At 42.1% G+C, this 16,308-nt stretch overlaps 1 long non-coding RNA gene across 1 annotated transcript in view; it reads left to right on the plus strand.

Annotated features, from left to right (window-relative positions):
• The first annotated feature begins 3,473 nt into the window (after positions 1-3,473).
• The window catches only part of LOC115031929 (uncharacterized), a 202,009-nt gene continuing 189,174 nt past the window's right edge, over positions 3,474-16,308 (plus strand). Inside the window, exons 1-3 of the long non-coding RNA XR_003837571.2 lie at positions 3,474-3,578; positions 3,910-4,006; positions 11,405-11,548. This is a non-coding gene — a long non-coding RNA (uncharacterized LOC115031929). The remainder of the gene's footprint in view (positions 3,579-3,909; positions 4,007-11,404; positions 11,549-16,308) is intronic.

A 16,308-nucleotide genomic window follows, 5' to 3' on the forward strand; every position in this document is an offset into this window, starting at 1 on the left:
AAGGCAGCACATCATGGACAGGAAGTCCTTCACAGAGCATCTCACTCAGAGTGAACCACTTCCTCCATATTGCCTCAATTCCTGAAGTTCCCATACCTTCCAAAATAGTGCCACCAGCTGGAGACCAAGCCTTGAACCAATGAGCCTGTGGGGATTATTTAATATTCAAAGCCACAGCACATTCTATGGAGTATAGACTCAATAAGGACAGAAACCAGATTGGCTGGTTTGATATCATGTACTCCTGAAATGAAGAGAGAAATTGACTTTGGAGACTGGAACTCTCTGTGAGGTTTACATCTTATCTTCTGCTAGTCTGTCCATGGCAACTGGAGGCAGTTGAATTGGATTCTGTTCTCTAATTGTGCTGAATAAAGAATCTGAGTAGAGACTCATTTAGATCTATCCCTGGAGCATTCTAGGAACCTCCAACCTTGCTACATAGGCGTGGACTATGGGATTGGAGAGTTCAGGAAGAGTTACCTTTTCCTCCTGAGCAGAAACTGAATACTCACTAATTTCTATGCCCTTCTCTTGGGCATATATGATCAGAACACACATTCCACCATTAGAGTACTGGTACCCAACTCACATGTGGAGGGTATCAGCACAGTAGAAGATGCTATGAGATTTTGAGCAACATAAAAACTCAATGAAGAGACACCATCATTAAGCACAGATAAGTACTGGTTGATTTTCTATTTTGTGGCTTCCTCAAGTAACCATAGCCTATCTCTCTGTCTTATTAATAAGCTCCAAGAGACCAATCTTCACCCATATCCTACCCTAACATTTATTTAGCTTTTTGATCTTGGGCAAGCTACTTAAGTTCCCTGGGACTTGACCTCTTCCTGCTTAAAGCAGGGATAGTGATAGCCTTACCCAAAATGGTTGTAAGGATAAAATGTGTATAAAACCACATGATCAGAACTTTCATGTAGTCAGAGCTTGCTAAGCCCTTTCTGTATCTCACTTGACAGACTGCTTGCCTAGAACACATGGGTCCATGACCTCAGCTTATTGAAAGAGGGCTTGTGTAGCATTCACAGGACTCTATTTTAAATCCTTACTACCAAATGCACCACCAGCAGCATCAGCAGCACCATAAATACCACCCTTCCTCCCCCTACCATCCCATTGCATCCCCAATCGCCATCACCACCATCATCCCTCTGTTACCACTAGCATTGGCACCACCCCCACCATCCCTGGTACCCCATAAAACCAGGTACGGTGGAGCCTGGCAATAATCTCAGCAATTTAGGGATTAAGGCAGAAGGATCAGAAATTCGAAGTCATCCTGAGCTACATATAAAGTTTGAGACTAGCCTAGGCTACGTAAGACCCCCATCTCAAGAAAACAAAACAAAACAAAGCACCCCTCTTCCCAAGAAGCCTCATAAGCCTTTTCTGTATTATAACCCTGAGATCAGTGAACTCGGACTTCTGAGTTTGTGATTGGAATGTCAGGAGTGTTCTCTTCTGGACCCAGCATGTAAAGAGCTTGGAAAACATCTGCTGGAGTAGATAGAATTCTTCAGAGCTCTGACGGTCATCCAGAGTCTGTTTCTTATAGGTCAGCATTGCCTAGTGTACAGCAGCTGCTGTTAGGGAAATGGCTTAGACATTTAAAACAGAAGGAGCAAATGTGTTTGCCATTTTGAGTTCTTTCTCCTTCCTCTCTTCTACTCTTCTGCTTCAAGATGCTCAGGTATATGGTTTACCTCAATTGCTCTTTATCCACTTACAGTTTGAGTCTGTTCTAGATTAGATCTTGAATCTCCCCCAAAGATCCAATGTTAAAGATCAAGCTGGCACTGTTGGGAGAAAGTGGCATGCTTAAGAAGGGGGCCATAGTTGAAGCCTACTAGATCTTTGGGAGGAGGTAGTTAAAGGAAATTATAGGATCCTGATGCCTTTCTCTTCTTTTGCTCTCAGGCCATGGTGAGTCTACTGCGGGCTTCCTCATCGAGGTCCACAGGCTCAAATCAACAGAGACAACTAATGAACCAAAGTTCCAAAATTGTGAGCAAAACAAACAATTGAGCTTTCCAAATTGGTTTTCTCAAGCATTTGATATAGTAACTGGTTAAGAGAAGGAGCAAGGTGACAGATATACTTGTTTCCCCAGGTCACTGTCTGCCTTGAAAGACTGTCACAGAACTCGAGTGCTCCTTTCTTACATTTTGTTCCCGCCATGTTCTGGCATCTATTTAGAATAAAATGCAACTGTAACATTGATAATTCCAGAGTACCAACGTACCACTTATGTCCTTTCTAAATCTGTCTCACTTTTAGAAATAGCAACTCTTAAGGTTTGGGGATGTAGCTTATTGAGAGAGGGCTTGCATAGTATCCGCAGGATTCTATTTTAAATCCTTAGTACCAAACACACCACCAGCAGCAGCAGCATCATAAATAGCACCCTTCCTCCCCCTACCATCCCATTGCATCCCCAATCGCCATCACCATCACCACTACCATCCCTCTGCCACCACTAGCATAGGCACCATCCCCACTGCCACCATCCCTACCAGCAGCACCATCTCCTTGCTACCCTTTCCCGCATCTCCACCTCCACCATCTCCACTATCCCCACTATCCCCTGGCCACCCTCTCCTCCCCCCTCCCCCCAGGAACCCCCTCCCCCCATCAGTATTACCTCTTTACTTAAAATTATTCTATTCTGAATTTTCTGAGTATCTGCTCAGATCCTCATCATGGTCTCCTGTGAATACTACCATGTATTTAGCCATCTTCACATGCGTGACTGGCCATCTTTCCTAGTGAGTTTCTATAAGCCTGCTGAAAGAGTGGGCTCCTTAGTTGTATTATCTTTATAGTGATGCTAATGATGATACCCAGGAAACAGGTTTGCTGGGAGGATAAAGATGGGGCTATATGACCATTCTTCACAACCCATAAATTTCTGTACACATATAGGGCACAGGTTATTATAGCTCTCTACTTGAGTGGAGGGGACCTCCAGCAGCTCTCATTTCATGCCAGGATGAAATTTTATGTCTTCCTCTGAAATGTCTGGAAAGCCCAGAGGTAGCTATAGCCAACAGGTTCCCTCTTATTAGAGTCCTTGCATTATTGATGCCACTGCTGTGACAAGAGGCGACCCTCAGAAGCTGCGTGCTGTCCATATACCTGCAACATTATTCCTTCATGAGAATGAACCAAGAGATGGGGGTTATAGAGTCTCTTGGGTGGCAAATGCTAAAAAATGGCTTGCCAGACCCAAGTAAAAATTTTAAGCTAAAATGAACATATCCTTTGGCTTCTCTGGTTGCTTTAGTCCATTGCATTCTAAAAGATCTGTTTTTTTTTGGGGGGGGTATAGAATCCATTCAAATATATAAGGTAAAAATTGCTTTATTGGCTTATTGTCTGAAATTTTGGCAGAGCATAGACATGTTTCAGCATTTATGACCCTTTGAGTGATTTCCAGCTTTGTTCCAGGAAAACTACAATAAATCTTGTGGAAGCCACAATACCAGTCTTCATGAGGCCGGCTGCTGCAGAGGTCACGTGGGGTCTCTAGCTCCTTTGGCTCATCTTTTTGGCTGAGGGTGAGTGTAATGTTTACCACAAGAAGCCTCTTGCTTCCATTTGTGAAACTGTCTGAGAAGCATGGGGCTTGCACGGGGAGGGAGTGAGGGTACACTCCAGCTGTGTTCTATCAGCTCCAGGAACACATCTGGGAAAGTAGGTATGCAAGGCCTGCCTGAGTGGGTAGAGAGGGATTGTGACTTGCTTTTGTCTTAGATGTGATACTGTTAGGCTGTGTGGTGGCCGATGGGGAAGACTGCCACTCTCATAGTCTGAGTCAATGCCATTAGATCTCATCCTTACACCATATTAAGTTCTCCATGACAGCACAGGAATGTGAACCTTTATCAGGTTCAAGATAGCTGAGAGAACCAGGATCAACTGTCTCCCTCCACCACTTCTTTCTGAGTGTCTTGAAGAGTTGGAGAGACAACTTAGTCATTAAAAGGTAAGTCACACATCTAAACATCAAGGGGAGTGGGGGGGGGAGGGTATGGGGGACTGTTGGGATAGCATTGGAAATGTAATTGAGGAAAATACGTAATAAAAAAAAATATTAAAAAAAAAAAAGTTCAGTTCCCAAGAGCATTGCAGGGCACGGTTTCAGCCTGACTCTGTAACTGCCCTCAGCTGGTTTGATTTCGCTGTCCTAATTTTTGCCTGGATGGATCCTATGCAACAGGGACTGGTTGATTTTGGCTTTCGCTCTGTGGCTGAGCCAGTCTGTGACTCTCACTGAAGTGCTGGCTAACAGCATTGGGTCAGAATCCCCTGTGTTAGCAAACCTTATTTTGTATGGTCATCTCTCCTTAGCCCCAACTAGCACTTTCCTCCTACTAAATGAACTAGATTTTGATTATTTTGTTCTCCCATCCTCATAAAAAGCTTAATTCATCCTTGTTAATTATGTCCACCATGGCAGCCCTGTCCCCAGTCTTCACAGCTGTGGCCATTGGCTGTCCTGTCCTCAAGGTGTGGGCTCCTGCCTGCTACTTTCTCTTCAGTGCATTCCACCCTTTAATGCTTTCTTCTTGTTCATGTCTGATGAACTGAACTGATTACTCTTAAGGCATTGATTTGCCTCTTTGGTGATACGTCATGGCACCAACTCTTTCCTCATTGTCTGGGATTCCCCTGTGGGCCTTGGTATATACTAGGATATCAATGTAGACACTTTTCTCTGCCTGAATTATTTTGGCAGCTAACTAACTTTGCTCCCACCCCACAGCCCCTAGTCCTTGTTTATCTTTGTCTCTTTGGTCTTGTCCTCCTTCTCAGATTTTCCTGGAAAGGGTTCTGCAGCTGAGTACCCAACTAGATTCATAGGACCATCTTAAGGACAGGAAAGCTGTTATCACTGGTGTTTGTCCTACCAGACTGTGGGTGTTATGAGCCCAGCATGTAACCTGAGTTTAGCACAGGGCCTGGCATGTGATAGATACATAATAGACTAATGTTAAAGGAAAAGAAAACAATAAAGAAACAGGGATTAAAGAACAGAGGAAAGACATAGTTGAAGGGATTTAGCAGGCTCTAGTCTGGTAAATTTGATGCTGGCAGGCCTTGCCTTTCTCCTGTCCATCTCCCTTGTAAACTATAGATTATGTCCTTAAAGCTAGCCATCAAGGACTATTCCCCTATTTGGCCACGTCCTCCTCCTGAGGCTGACTACCAAGGTCCATCAAAATATTGAAGTCTAGTAATCAAAAGCCCCCTTTGGTTCACTTAATTAACATGGCCAAGCAAAACATCCCAGTGTATTCTAGCCCATTCTAACACAGACCTCCTTCTTTTTCCTCTTGTGAGAGAGGACCTTCAAAGTCATTTGGCCTAGGATTTTTCTGATTCCCCCATTTGTTAGAATGTCCTAGGAGGTTTTCTGAAATCGATTTCTAGGTTCACCATAACATTGGTCAATAGGTCTATGGAGACTCTGACTTGGTAAGCTTATGATGGTAGGAACAGCTTGATTTCATCAAGTAGGTATTTGGGGATTCAGATACTCAGGATTAGCAACCACTGATGTAAGAGTTCAAACCCCAGTTATACTTACTTTCTCATTACAGTAGCTCTGAATACTGTGTAACAGGAGCTGTCCATATAAGATGTTTTCCCTTTTAAAAAGTTTACACTGTTTAGTTTTATGTCACATTTATTTGTCTTTTGCTTGTTTATTTGAGACAGAGATTTTTTACTTTATAGCTCAGACTAGCCTACATTCACCATGATTATCTCAGACTTTCTACCTTCCTCAGAGTACAGGAATTTTAATGCTCTTTTTACAAGGCTGCTCTGCTAAGGGATCACATCCAAAGATACAAACCAGCCAGAACAAAAACGCACCCTGAATTACAGTATAATCTTGCTAGAATATAGACACACCCTTAGCACACTCCTTAAATCCCTAACAATAAAGGTAAGGTTGGTTTGTAGAAGGAAGCAGTCATGTTTGAAAGTAACATCCAATTGAGGGGCAGACAAAGTGAAGAATCAGAGAAAGATTTGACAGAATGAGTCAGAGATAGGATACACCCAACTCACATGAGAACAGCAGAGGAAGGAGAGGCTACTTGAGGGCAACAAAAGATAAAGAAGTAGTGGTGGTGTATGGAGTGTGGTGTGTGGTGTGTGGTGTTAGTATATGGCAGTTTTTACTAAGACTGCTTTACAGAGACAGGTAACTGAGAGAGCAAACTAGACACAGGTGAAGTCAGAACTAGCCAGAGAATGAGAATGAGCCAGAAGTTAGAACATATTGCCAAAGTTAGTATGAGGCCAAGCAGACTAATTCAAACAGAAGCCGAGAAAAAAAACAGACAGAACCAATCACCTTGGAAGATTAGATTGTATAGAAGATAGAAGCATCCAGAGATAGAACAGAGAAGGAAATAATCTGGGCTCAGCCTAAGCTGTGTGTTTGTACTGTTTGGATATGACTCTCATTTCATCACTTCATCTGAAGAAATAAAAGCAAGATTTACACTCAGTCTGCCACATGCTGGGATCACAGACATGTGCCACCACACCTGGCTTTCATGCTACACTTAACTTTTACTTTTCTATTACATCTGTATTTATTTGTTTTAGTTGTGTGTATGTGTGTGCATGTGCACCATGGCACATGTAGGTCAGAGGACATCTTGGAGTCAATTCTCTCTTTTTACCAAATGGGTCCTGAGGCTCTAACTCAGGCCATAAGGCTTGGTGGCAATTGCCTTTACCTGTCAAGTTCACATTTTGTTTTTCAAAGGGCTCACATATCTTGTATCTCATTTCTGGTTATGAAGAACCCATTAAGGCAGTGGATTGTGTAAAATAACTAGCTGTGTTATTTTAGGAGATGTGGGGGGATAAGCAGCAAGATAGCCAACAAGGATTCACTAAAGCTCCCACAGAAATACCACTAGTTCCACAGTCCTGATGCTTCATGTGGTCTCCTCTGGGAGACGCACATATTTAATTCTAGAATGCCACACACCTTATTTCAAATCTTATAATATTTAATTTCTGCACTAAACATTTGCAATTAGCCTTAAAAATGATTAATGGTCTCTTCTCATTTTTAAAAAGGCTGATATACAGATACATAAAGGTAAGAAGCTGTTAGGAGAAATTTTATGGCAGGTGGTTCTTGGCAGCAATCGGTTTTCTTTTATGGCAGTCTGGAAATTTTCCTGGGTAATAACTTTCTTTTCTTTTAATGGGCATAAAATAAAGAGGTTCTAGATAGTTGGATCATTATCAAATGATTTTCCAAAGACAACTATAAATTGTCAATACCATTCAGGCAAAACTAAGACGTGCTCAACATCTGGAAATCCAATGGATAAATAAAGCTTTGACTTTTCCCTTTCTTGTTGGTTATGATAGCTGGCTCCCTGAAATGTAATTCCTTAAAGAGGCACTTAGCGTGGCGAGCTGGGAGGAAAAAATGTTCATGCAACTTCTCCAAGTAGTAAGAATTCTCTTGTGAACAGAGACAGTCATATTTGGTTTCATTCACCACAGGTTAAGCTGAAGAGGCAGAATGTTGCCATTCTGAAAATAATCATACGGAAAAATCTGCCTGAAAACAAAGCATTGTACTCACGTCCATAAATTAGCTCAACCAATAGTTTGTACCTTTTGCTGTGTGAATATCTGCTAGGCTTATCATTGTAAGAATGTCACTATCAAAATCATATATATATTTATACACACATACATATACATATATACATATGCACACATATATGACATATTATATATACAATGCATTATATACAACATATATAATATATCATATATATATGTGTGTGTATGTATATGTGTATATACATATGGTTATCCAGTTCAACTTCCTGCACTAATATCCATGCCCTCATTCCCTAGCCTAATACATGGCACCTTTCAAATTCCTCTGGTTTTAAATCTCCTGATATCTTCCTGACCTCCACCTCCATTCTGACAAGTTCTACCATTTCCTTCCATGGTTACACTCTCAGACTGAGCACACGCATGTGTGTGTGTGTGTGTGTGTGTGTGTGTGTGTGTGTGTGTGTGTGAGAGAGAGAGAGAGAGAGAGAGAGAGAGAGAGAGAGAGAGAGAGAGAGAGAGAGGGCGTGGAGGGAGAGAGAAGAGGGAGAGAGACTTTAAGGCCAATGTGAGCGGTACAGTGAGTTCTGGGATATACTGGACCATATATAGTAAGAATATATTAGGAAGTGAAAAACCAAAAAGACAAAAAAATAAAAATAAACTATAACTACTGCTTTACTGATTTTCCTTTATTGCATTGCTTATTCCACTCTCTGTGCTTTACAAACTATTAGCTCAGTCAATTCTTTATATTCGAGTTGATAATCTTTATTTTTAAGTTATGTGCATGCATACATATCTATGTGAGGATATGTGCCCATGAGTGAGGGTGCCCATGGAAGCCAGAAGAGAGCAGCAGATATGCAGATGCAATTAAAGTTACATGTAGGTGTGAGCTGCCTGTAGTCAGCATGGAGAACTAGATTCAGTCCTCTGCAAGGACAGCAAGGGCTCTTAACAACTGATGCCCACATGATTATTCATTTCATTTCCTCAAATGGAGGTAAAGTAACTTCTCCAAGACTACGAAGGCAGGAAGCAATGGTCCTGGAATTTAAACCTGTCAGCCTGGCTCCAAATCCTTGCTGCATGAATTAATGAGCTACTGCTCGGATACAGCAACTGTCCATGAACCTCTCTTACCTCTGAGGACCTCTCAGAGAAGGAAGCAGTGATGTTGAGCCTAAGAGTGAAGCCATGGGCAGGAGTGGGAGAACTTGCCAGAATGTGGAGATAGAGGTCAGGAAGGCAGCAGGAGATCTGGAATCAGAAGGAACTTGAAAGGTTTCCATGTATAGAGTTTATAGGCAAGAGGATGAGGGCATGGATGTTGGTGTAGGAAGCTGGACTGGATAATCAGACCTGGCGGCAGGAAAGGTTGAAAGTGGCATCCTGTGGTGCAAAAGTAGATTCTTTTCTGGTGCTGGGGATGAGACCTGAAGCCTTTTGCATGATAGGCAAGTGGCCTATCACTGAGGCTGAGACTCTGTGTGTGTGTGTGTGTGTATGCATGTAAGTATGTGTGTATGTATGTGTGCACATATGTAGAAGACAAATGTCAATGTCTGGTGCACTCCTCAATCCATTCCTCAATCACATTCTACCTTATTTTTTTGAGACAAGGTCTTCCAATGCACCCAGGGCTATGCTCCCTGACCAGTGAACTCTAGGGATCTACCTGTTTGTGCCTACCCAGTGTCAGGATTGCAGATCTGCACCAGAGCACCTATCTCTTACATTGGCCCTAGGGATCTAAGCTCATGTTCTCAGGCTTGTGAGAACTTGTGAGGCTTTAGTCGCTGAGCCTGTCCCCAGATTTCATGTCCTTTTACTGTCACTTTCAGTCCGAACTACAGCAAGGCTATTTTCCCATCATGGCTCACATAGCAGTTGACAATTCAGAAGCTAAGAGTAGGTTGCATGCAGGCAGCAGCTTGCAGCTGGTGTCCATTCCTAGTACTTGTCATCTGGATTCTAACACCCATGAATGCACTGTGATCGGATTCCCTCTTGGACCTCTCCATTCCACGTTTAGTTCCCAGACTTCGCTATTTTCTTTTATTCCTGCTTCTGTCTTCTGTACTTTTTTAGTATACAGGAACACATGGACCTTTCTAGAAGCTGAATCAACATGGAAGAGCTCCCTCTAGCCAGGTTTTATAGTGTTCCAAGTAGGTCTTTATTTACATGCCAGCCACATAGCCATTCTCTTGACTGTCAGCCTCTTTCTGTTGGACAAGATTACGCTCTTATTAAGTTGCAAGGGGCTGATAGGCTATTTGCTCTCCTAAGACGGTAAGAGGATTTACCTTGTGAAAGAAGAGTTACTTAACTAAAGGGACACAGTGACATTGTCAGGTAAGTGAGGTGACCTCCCTCTACCAGTCATGGGGGACACCTGGGGTGTTGTTTTGCCATCTATTGCCTCTCATTTCATCTCTGATGGGTGATATAGTAATAAGTCCAGACTGCAAAGACGTTTTAGGATCATGACTTATGCTCTTCTGTCTGGGATTCTCAGAGTCCTGGCTGTAATTAGGCTCCTACAATTGCTGAATTGTTGCACAGAGAATGCTTAGTGGGGCATATGGGAAAGACGGTGATGTAAAGTAGATCAGATACCCTGGCTCTGTTTGCATATGGATGAGAGCCTGGCTTAAGGTGTAGTCCACTTGAACAAATCAGTTCCAGGCTGGGTAGAATATCAATGGTCACCCTTTGTATGGAAGGAAGAGAACTGAAAGGATCTGAGAGCCAAGAATGCCAAATTTAAGGACTCCTGCCGTCTACCAGGGGTGAACAGTTAGACATTGCTCACCTGGCTTAGGAACTGTACTCTATGTATGTCTGAATGCATGTGTTTCATAGTTTTCTATTGTTTCCTGGCAACTCCACCTCCAATATGTCACCTCTCTGTTACTACTTTGATGCATTTGTTCCATTTTGTGACTGATAAGGGCACAGTTGGCCATAATTCTTTCTGTAATGGGGCATGTCAGATACAGCACCCCAGCTCTCCTTTGTAGAGTTCTCTAAGGTCAGTTAAATTCACAGTTGAGAGAGGCTTAGCAGAAGGGTGTTTTCATCCCAGCATGGACTCAGCCAATAGCTTTCCTGCGGGAAGTTTAACCTCAAGTGGAGGGCAAGGTGACAGTTATTACTACCTCTCCCTTACTTGCATGGTGGCAAAATGCCTCACACCTCACCTGCTGCCATGCCTAACCCATCCTTGGTAGACTGACTTCTATAACACTCTCAACCAAAAAACCTCTTCCTTCTTTAAACTGATTTTGTCTGGGTATGTTGTGATTTTGTCACAATAAGAGAAGAAACTAATACTGTAATAACCCTTAGAGAAGAGGATTTTGTTCCCTTCCCCTCTCCCTTCCTCTTCTCTTTATCTTCCATCTCCATATTGTCTCCTCCCTTCCTCCTTCCCACTCAGACCATGACCTTTTCTGTTGAGCGGTGTGAATTTTCTAGTGGGCATTTAGCCTTCATTGTTGGAAGGTCCAGCTAGCATTTGTTTTGTAACAAGTAGAAACATTATTCCATGGACAGGGAAGCATCTCCTTCATCACTTAGGCTGAGATCTTATTTGTTAGGTTTCTGAGCACCTCTAGCACAGCTGCCAACCATTTCTGGGTACTAAGCCATCCCTAAAACAGGGGCCCAATCTAAAAGCTATGATGCAATTGGTTCATAATTATTATTGCTCTTAGGTTATGGAATGTCACATTTACATTGATTAGTTTTTTTCTGTCACTAGGGTCAAAATTTGTAACGTGGACAAAACCAGAGAGGGTTTTGCTCCTGGTTTCCAAGGTGTCGACAATCACAGCAAGCAAGTGGGCAGCGTGGAACCGAGCAGTTCACACCATGGAAGACAAGGAAACAGGAAAGAGCTATGCAGGTGCTCAGATCTTTTTCTTCTGTTACAGCCTGTGTTGGTTCCTCTTATGTTGCCATGATAAAAACACTGTGACCATAATCAATTTACAGAGCAAAGAGTTTATTTGGACTCATGGTCCCAATGGGATAAGAGTTCAGCATGGCAGAAACCCACAGCAGCAAGGAGTAGGTATGGAGGTGGGAACAGGAAGCTGATAGCTCATATCTTCAACCACAAGCATGAACTGGATGTGAGGTAAAAGTAGCTATACTCAAAGTCCTTCATCAAGGACATGCCTCCTCATAAACCTCTCCCAATAGGACCTCCACCTGGGTACCAAGTTTTCAATCGTCTGAACCTATGGGGGACATGCTAATGCAAACCACTAGCCCCTCTCCCCTTTATTGCATATAAGCCATCAGTTCAGAAATGATGCCATCCACATGCAGGGCAGGTCTGAGCTGTGCGTGCGCACGTGTGCGCGCGCGTGCGCGCGCACACACACACACACACACACACACACAGAAAGAGAGAGAGAGAGAGAGAGAGAGAGAGAGAGAGAGAGAGAGAGAGAGAGAGAGAGAGAGAAGGGTAATTTATAATTACCTCAATCTCCTAGGTAATTATAAATCCAGTCAGATTGACCATCAAACAAACCACCACAACATGGTCGTTTTTATATTATTATTTTAGCTCAGGACCCTGTGGGCTGCAGCGAGGCACCCCTGCTTAGCTGGTATAGCTGTGGGGCTTTGCTGGTTTGGTTATTCTGAGATGGATTAGCCAAGTTCTTCTCCTTTATGTATCTCTCGTATAAACCCAGTCTTGGAAATGGCATACTGTCACTTCTTACTCTACTGGTTTAAGTAAGTGCCGTAGCTGAATGTCACTTGAGTGCAAAGACAGGTGAAGAATTGGAGCCAGTAATGCCACCTACCATACTATGGTCCATACTATAAGGAGCATACGGTACATTCATTAACTTCATTAACTTCAGTATGTTGTTTTCTTCTTGGCTGGAGTGATAAGGAGTGGAAATATAGACTACAGCTATCCAAGCCAAAGAGAGGTGACCCACAAGGTCAATGTTAGTTTTGTTATGTACTTGTGTGTGCACATATATACAACATTAAATGCAAAGGAGACACAGGCACTTTAAAATCCAGCGAAATAAATCTTCCCTTTGTTCCCTGGATCATCGCCTTCCTCCACTCCCCTACAGATTGTGTGTATGCTCACGCTTTAATTTATGCTTTAATTCTTACCTTAGCTTATTTACTCAATTAAAAAAGAGATTCAAGCGTAGAAAACTCCATCGCTCATCATCCACTAAAGATTTACTCTAGAAAGGGATGCATATGATTTTGCAGGCTCATTAACTATTCGTTTTTTTAATTGCATATTCTGGATGCTGTTGGTTTATGTAAATGCTTCTTTCGTGTTCAAAGTGACCTTGTTTATCACCCCTGAGTCAAAAAGAAAACTATTGCTTATTAAAGAATGAGGCGACAGGTCACCTCTTGAGGTTTTCTGAAAGGGCTGTCATCAGATAAACTGGAAAAGTTTGATTTAATACCAACTGGTCCTTTTGGGTCATGGAAAGAACATTTATTTTAATAACTGTTTGCAGGCACAGGCCTTTGCCCTAAATAAAATGATGTAAGTATTAGTTTACAGGCAAATTTGAAAGAAAAAAAAAGTCAGGAGAGGAGAGGATTAAGTGAAATTCCTTAACAGATTTTTTTTTCAAGACTGCATGGACTCTTTATGTCTGTCTTGAGTGTGTTACACTTTAATGAGATTATTTTGACATTTTCAATAGGTTTGAGCACCATGCATAACAAAGATTTCTTTCTATTGCCCTTTCCTCCCAAGAAAATGTCTTTCTATTGGGCTAGGAGTTGATAGTTGAGTTATTATGCCCTGTTGTTTTGATTTATATATTCTAGTCTGTCCATAGCATTTTATACATTTTGCCTGCCCTGGGCTTTGTCTATACACATAAGCAAGTCAAGCACCCTTCTTCTCTCTCTGCTTAGTCTGTTTGTGGCATGGATTCCACATCTGTGTGTGATTGTGATGCTGTAGGTGTTCACTGAGTCTCCAAGAAAGGGTTGCTAGGTGTAAGTCTTTCAGGAATAGACTATTATGCTGGAAGAAATACTTTATGGTCATGATCTCAGTTGTCCTATTGCCAAACTGAAGATCTGGGTAAATAGTGTCTTCCAGTGCTTAGCAGTCCCAGATTCTGGGTGATCACTAAGCTCTGCTCTCTAATGCTGCCTGAGAGTTTCAGAGCCGATAGACTCACCAAGCACCCAAACCTTACTCAAATCAGTATAGGGACAGAATCTGCAGTCAAGGCTTTTCTAGCCCTCACCCTGCATCCTTTGTCCATTAACCCTTCGTTCTTCTAGATCCTTAGTGTACTAAATGTCTGTTCTTTGGTACAGGTGTATACAGTGTCATTTGGTAGACTGAATTGAGATTTTAATATATTTATATATTATATATAATATATATTATATATAATTATATATTAAAATATATAATATATAAAATATATTAATATATATTAAATATAACATATATATAATTGAGTTAACATAACCTTTATCTTTGATTGATAACCATCTCAGTGGCACGAGATTTTTGAGACATCTGATAAAATGATGTTTGTGAAGGAAGCATCATTGAATAAAGATGGAAGGGCATAGAAAGATGGATAAGGTTAGAACTCTCATCCCTAAGCTGCCTGCTGTTTTCATTACAGCTCTTTGAGTCTCAGAAATTGGAGATGAAAATACTCGAGCCAAGCCTTGAACCCTTTAGCTCTTTGACTCTTTAGCCCTTCGTGGCTTAATTTCCTCCTTCACAAAGTTAAAACTACTTACCTCAGAAGGTTGCTGTGAAGACTGCTAATTTATATTAAACATTCAGAGCAGTACTAGCATGCCCTAGGCATGAATGCCTTCTGTTTTTCTTATGGCTTTAAATGTCTCTTGTCTGTCACTATGAAGTAGTCATTTTGTACTTTGCTATTTTAATTTAAGCACGTTTGCACAGAAATTTAGTTTTCACAAATTGTAATGGTCTAGGAGACTCTTCCGACCTGTAGGCTGTCCTTGGACATTTAGGCTCTTCCTTATTTAAAAAAACTGATCATAGATATATGCACAATGAGAAGATTAAATTATTTTTCTTTCTAACACTGACACAAAATAATTGCACATTTGTGGGCAGAGTGTGTGACACTCAATTCATGTTTATGATAATATGTAGTGACAATAAAGTTTAGCCACAAGCTTTCATTTCTAAATGGCCAAATCTTCACCATCAGTTATTTTGAAGTACACAATGAACTGTGGTCTATCACAGCTATTTTTCTATGCTGTCAGGTATTAGAAATGATCTCATATCTAAGCACACCACTGGTTTTCTTTCCTTTTTCTCTCTTGAATGATTGCTCTACAGCCATCCCCCAAAATGGTCTCTGCATTTATGGGTGTATTGTATAGGTCTTGTCTGTGGCTATGCTGACTCCTGATGGAGTAGACCAGGAGACATGGATGTTTCAAATTTCTGAGAGCATGGAGAAAGGTTTTTTGGCAACTTAGCTATAGGGTCTGGTGTTCTAAACAGTCATCTTGGAGAGGTAGTGATCCAGGAAGGAGGAATGACGTCAGCCTTTCCCTTCTCCACACTGCTGCCTCTTCCTCACCAATGCAGTATAAAGCCCAGTCAAGGTGGCCACTGAAGGTCAGCCCTTGTGGACTCAGGATTGACCCTAGGTTCCTTCTCACTGTCTGCTCTAATTCTTTTATAATGGCTCACTCCTTGTTTTTATTTTTACAACTCATGGTGTATTTATAAGACCACAATTAAAATGAAATTTTCACTGGGGAGAAAATTAAAACAAACAAACAGACAAACAAACAAACAAACTGGGTCTAGTCCAAGTAAACACATATTTTGGTAAATTTCACTGCAGGTCAGTCCTTAACAGTCATGTATACCCATGATTATTAACCCCAACGGGTCTCAGCTGCCAAGGTAAGAAGTTAAACAATAATTTTCACTGATATTGTATTGTGTTGATATCTGGCTCATTCCACATCTTTGGTCAAACTTTGAGCACATACAGCTCTCTGATGGTTGGAAGCTTGCTTAGAAGCATCTGGAACTCGGGTGCTGGGAGAATCTGCTGCAATGCATGAAACAGCTTCTGAGACTGTCCACATGCAGCAACTGCATTGGTCAGGTGGCGCTCCTCACGGTCTCCCTGCACTAACAACTTTCACCACGCTGTTTCTTCGAGGAAGAATTTCTGAATAGCTTCTGCAGCCCTAAGGTCAAGTGACTTGAACAGCCTGCCCATGGCAAGCTTCTGATTCTTTCTTCGTTCTCGAAGTCTGTTCTTAAAGTATATGCAGTCCAAGTAGATGCAGGATCGGATGAAGAGGGTGTCACACACTCACATGCCCAGGTGGTCTATTCCTGCCAAGCACCTTTGCTGTTCTGGGGCATGTGCTGGGTGCAGCATTGGCCGAGCCGTGGTTAGCCCCCTCGCACTGGGAGTGTGTGAGTTGCTCACAGCCACGCATTAGGTCTGGAAAGCCTAGTTCACTTCCTCCTCATGTCTTCCCAGGCTGTCCTTGGAGGCCTGTTTTTGGATTCTCCATCTGGTTTTCTGACCTTACTCCACCCCTCTGATTGCCTCTCTGGCTGTATTCACACACACTTGCCATCAGGAGGCTCCTAAACCAGGGCATGCATGTGAG

The sequence above is a fragment of the Mus caroli genome, unplaced genomic scaffold (assembly GCF_978045245.1).
Source record: "Mus caroli unplaced genomic scaffold, Mus_caroli_1 scaffold_1, whole genome shotgun sequence".
In the NCBI taxonomy this organism is placed as follows: Eukaryota; Metazoa; Chordata; class Mammalia; order Rodentia; family Muridae; genus Mus; species Mus caroli.